Below are 6,000 nucleotides of genomic sequence, written 5' to 3' on the forward strand. Positions count from 1 at the left end.
ATTCCTCTTCATTCATATTCACGGTGTGTCGAGTAGTCGGTGCCATTTCCTTCAAAATAGTTAAATGGAACAAGTTAATCATACAGAATATTAAGAGTAGTTAATAGTATTTCGTAGCATAATATGAACTCATTTATAAAAGCTTTTTCTTCATATTAGCGTTTTATAAGTTTAAATTCGGGTAGTACCTACCCGTTAAGTTCATACTTAGTAGCTAATATACAATTCAACTACTACAATTCTATATGAAAAACTGATTATAATAATATTTCGCGTTCAAATTTTTATACAATATTTTACAAACTTACAATACCGCTTATTTTACATAAAGCATGAAATATAGCACACAATAATTTTGATACAAGATAGTTGTGAAGATAATTCTAGCTAGTACACAAGTCGTTCAGCAAAGGCAATAAAGACACGTAATTCATACGTCCAGAAACAAGTCATGCATTCTGGTTTTACTAGGACTACTTCCCATCCTTGGTCTTGTGGAACATAACCGTTATGGCCGTTGATAAGACAGCGTGTTGTAACGTCGTCAAAGGGACGAGGGTTACGTAATGTCCAACAGTCCCGTAACAATCTAAAAACCTCATTTCTTACCCCAATTACCGACTCCGTCACTTGTGGAAACGTTTTATTTAATAGTTGTAGCCCGATGTTCTTGTTCTCACTTTGGTGAGAAGCGAACATTACTAATCCGTAAGCATAACATGCTTCTTTATGTTGCATGTTAGCCGCTTTTTCTAAATCACGAAGTCCAATATTCGGATATATTGAGTCAAAATAATTTCTTAACCCGTTGCGTAAAATAGCATTTGGGTTCCCCGCAATATATGCGTCAAAGTAAACACATCATAACTTATGGGTTTCCCAATGTGATATCCCCCATCTTTCAAATGAAAGTCTCTTATAAACCAAGACATTCTTGGAACGTTCTTCGAATGTCTTACAAACTGATCTCGCCTTAAATAGTTGTGCCGAAGAATTCTGACCGACTTTAGACAAGATTTCATCAATCATGTCTCCGGGTAGGTCTCTTAAAATATTGGGTTGTCTATCCATTTTGTGTTTTTATACTGTAAAATAGACAAGAGTTAGATTCATAAAAAAAATACTTATTAATACAAGCAATTTTTACATATATCATAAAGCATAAGCACACTATATTACATATATTACACCACACGAATACAACTATCTTATTCCGACTCGCTTGTTTCTTCTTCTTCGGTTTTGGTTCGTTTTGCCAAGTTTCTAGGGATATATGATGTTCCCCTAATACGAACCGTCGTTATCCACATTGGTTTAGAAAAACCTGGTGGTTTAGAGGTTCCCGGGTCATTGTTACAACTTAAGGACTTCGGGGGTTGACGATACATATAAAGTTCATCGGGGTTGGAATTAGATTTCTCTATTTTTATGCCCTTTCCCTTATTATTTTCTTTTGCCTTTTTAAATTCAGTTGGGGTAATTTCTATAACATCATCGGAATTCTCGTCAGAATCCGATTCATCGGAGAATTGGTAATCCTCCCAATATTTTGCTTCCTTGGCGGAAACACCATTGACCATAATTAACCTTGGTCGGTTGGTTGAGGATTTTCTTTTACTTACCCGTTTTATTATTTCCCCCACCGGTTCTACTTCTTCATCCGTTTCCGATTCTTCTTCCGGTTCCGATTCTTCTTCCGGTTCCGATTCTTCTTCCGGTTCCGACTCTTCTTCTGGTTCCTCTTCGGGAACTTGTGAATCAGTCCACGAATCATTCCAATTTACATTTGACTCTTCATTATTATTAGGTGAGTCAATGGGACTTGTTCTAGAGGTAGACATCTATCACATAATATCAAACGCGTTAAGAGATTAATATATCACATAATATTCACATGTTAAAAATATATAGTTTCCAACAAAATTTGTTAATCAATCATTTTTCAAGTAAACACGGTAGAAGTCCAGACTTACTAATGCATCCTAACAAACTCGATAAGACACACTAATGCAAAATTCTGGTTCTCTAAGACCAACGCTCGGATACCAACTGAAATGTCCCGTTCTTATTGATTAAAAACGTTCCATATTAATTGATTTCGTTGCGAGGTTTTGACCTCTATATGAGACGTTTTTCAAAGACTGCATTCATTTTAAAACAAACCATAACCTTTATTTCATCAATAAAGGTTTAAAAAGCTTTACGTAGATTATCAAATAATGATAATCTAAAATATCCTGTTTACACACGACCATTACATAATGGTTTACAATACACATATGTTACAACAAAATAAGTTTCTTGAATGCAGTTTTTACACAATATCATACAAGCATGGACTCCAAATCTCGTCCTTATTTAAGTATGCGACAGCAGAAGCTCTTAATAATCACCTGAGAATAAACATGCTTAAAACGTCAACAAAAATGTTGGTGAGTTATAGGTTTAACCTATATATATCAAATCATAATAATAGACCACAAGATTTCATATTTCAATACGCATCCCATACATAGAGATAAAAATTATTCATATGGTGAACACCTGGTAACCGACATTAACAAGATGCATATATAAGAATATCCCCATCATTCCGGGACACCCTTCGGATATGATATTAATTTCGAAGTACTAAAGCATCCGGTACTTTGGATGGGGTTTGTTAGGCCCAATAGATCTATCTTTAGAATTCGCGTCAATTAGGGTGTCTGTTCCCTAATTCTTAGATTACCAGACTTAATAAAAAGGGGCATATTCGATTTCGATAAATTCAACCATAGAATGTAGTTTCACGTACTTGTGTCTATTTTGTAAATCATTTATAAAACCTGCATGTATTCTCATCCCAAAATATTAGATTTTAAAAGTGGGACTATAACTCACTTTCACAGATTTTTACTTCGTCGGGAAGTAAGACTTGGCCACTGGTTGATTCACGAACCTATAACAATATATACATATATATCAAAGTATGTTCAAAATATATTTACAACACTTTTAATATATTTTGATGTTTTAAGTTTATTAAGTCAGCTGTCCTCGTTAGTAACCTACAACTAGTTGTCCACAGTTAGATGTACAGAAATAAATTGATAAATATTATCTTGAATCAATCCACGACCCAGTGTATACGTATCTCAGTATTGATCACAACTCAAACTATATATATTTTGGAATCAACCTCAACCCTGTATAGCTAACTCCAACATTCACATATAGAGTGTCTATGGTTGTTCCGAAATATATATAGATGTTGTAACATCCCGCCTTTTTCCGTCAACTTTTCCGTTTAACTATTTAAGTTCCGTTAGATGTTTATAACACATCTCGTTAATATGCGTTTGAATTATGTTGTTAGGTAATTCCCGCACCCGATTTAAGTTGAGGGACCAATCTTGCCAAATGTTGAAACTTGTGACTAGGTCAAAGAGTCAAACTCTCATTCTATCCATTCATTCATCTCTTCCAATTTCTTAATACTTCAACTTTTTCTCTCAACTTCAAGAACAAAGATTCATCATCCAAAACCGAGCTAGTGATCTTCTTGCCAAACAAAATACATATTTGAACTCCTCGTGATCCCCTCTTCGATTTCATACCGGTTTCATCAATTTTGGGTAACTTTCTAAAATCACTAATCTTTGTGTTCTTGAGATTTTTAAGTTATAAGTTTGTTAATTAGTATCTATGGCTCAAGTCTAGTTTGTTTATGTGTTTTGTATGCTCGTTTTGATATTTTGAAGTAACTAGTTCATATGGAAAGTTAACATGTTTAATCTTGAGTTTTAAGTGTTTATATGTTGTTTGATGTTATGAGTTCATGTTTTAATCTTGTTCCTAGTGTTACTAGCTTCATTTGGATGTAAAGATTGATCAAAGAAACCCCTTAAACTTGATTATGAAATTTGGTGATTTTTGGTTAGGGTTTCATGAACTAAGAATGAATTTTTGATGCATTAAATGACATGAAATGTTAATGGTAAGTGTTAGGTTGTGTTGTATGCTTAATTACCTTCGAAACGGCATATTGTTCATGTAATTTGGTTGCCGAATCATTAAATGGCATTTATGACTTGTGTGTATTGAATGAGGGTCACTAAATGCGGTTTTTGGTTGTTGTATGTGAAAGTTTAATTGATAATAAATGCATAGTTATGTTCCTTGTCAAAATACCTTTCCGGTGATATAAAATACATGCCTCGAATGTTTGCAGTTTGTAAATTGTGTGGGTTTGAGTTTTGATTCGTGTACTTAGGAGTTCAGCAAGCAGGGCCTGAAATCATGCCTAGACGCCGTCCCAGGAATCAGGACGCCGTCCTTCCCTTAAAACCTAGACGCCGTCTAGGCTACCAAGACGCCGTCTTGCTCTTTAAAATGGGACGCCGTCTAGCCTAATTGGGACGCCGTCCCATTACACTAAAGTGGGCTGTTTGCGAGGCCTTTTGACATAAAATGTTTAGGACGTTCTAGACCTTCAATTTACGTGCAACTTGTTTTAACATGCTTATATATGATTAAAAACTTCAGAAAATTTGTCCGAGACCCGACCCGAATGTGAAGACCCGTCCTAATCCATCCGGACGAAGTCCATATCGATTATAAACGATTCACAACAGTTGATTACATCGCGAGGTACTTGACCTCTATATGATACATTTTACAAACATTGCATTCGTTTTTGAAAAGACAAACTTTCATTACATCGAAAGTTGACAGGCATGCATACCATTTCATAATATATCCAACTATAATTGACTTGATAATAATCTTGATGAACTCGACGACTCGAATGCAACGTCTTTTGAAATATGCCATGAATGACTCCAAGTAATATCTATAAAATGAGAAAATACACAGCGGAAGATTTCTTTCGTACCTGAGAATAAACATGCTTTAAAGTGTCAACCAAAAGGTTGGTGAGTTCATTAGTTTAACTTAAACAATCGTTTCCATCATTTTAATAGACCACAAGATTTCAGATTTCCATTTCTCATAAACATACGTCCCATGCATAGAGACAAAAATATCATTCATATGGATTGAACACCTGGTAACCGACATTAACAATATGCATATATAAGAATATCCCCATCATTCCGGGATCCTCCTTCTGACATGATATAAATTTCGAAGTACTAAAACATCCGGTACTTTGGATGGGGCTTGTTGGGCCCGATAGATCTATCTTTAGGATTCGCGTCAATTAGGGTGTCTGTTCCCTAATTCTTAGATTACCAGACTTAATAAAAAGGGGCATATTCGACTTCGATAATCCAACCATAGAATGTAGTCTCACGTACTTGTGTCAATTTCGTAAAACAGTTATAAAAGTTGCGCATGTATTCTCAGCCCAAAAATATAAAGGGTAAAAAGGCAAATGAAACTCACGATACTGTATTTTGTAGTAAAAATACATATGACGTCATTGAACAATGCAGGGTTGGCCTCGGATTCACGAACCTATATCAATTGTGTATATATTAATACGTATAATGTAAGTTACAAAATTTCATTTATTAATATGTATTATTTATATATTATAGTTTTGTAGAATTTATTCTAACCTTTATTTTAAAACGTATACTTATATTATATTTTAAGTTATATTTTATATATATATATCGATTTTATGTATATATCTATAATGATTTACGTTTATATAAATAGTGACATTAATATATTTATATACATATATTTGTGGTTAGTATTGTATTTATGAAATTTTATTAGTTTGTTATGTGAATTATTAATACAATCCTAGTATATACCATAAGTATATATATAGTGTACAAAAGATTTATTTGTTAAAATAATAATTTAGATAATAATGATTTACTAATAATAATAATAATTTTATTAATAATTATAATACTAATAGCAAAAAAAATGAAAATGATAACTGTTAATGATACTAATAATAATAACTCTAAAATAATATTAATACTAATACCATACTTATGTTAATAATAAGGGTTCTAATATTTATAAAATGATAAATGA

The sequence above is a fragment of the Rutidosis leptorrhynchoides genome, chromosome 5 (genome assembly GCF_046630445.1).
Source record: "Rutidosis leptorrhynchoides isolate AG116_Rl617_1_P2 chromosome 5, CSIRO_AGI_Rlap_v1, whole genome shotgun sequence".
In the NCBI taxonomy this organism is placed as follows: Eukaryota; Viridiplantae; Streptophyta; class Magnoliopsida; order Asterales; family Asteraceae; genus Rutidosis; species Rutidosis leptorrhynchoides.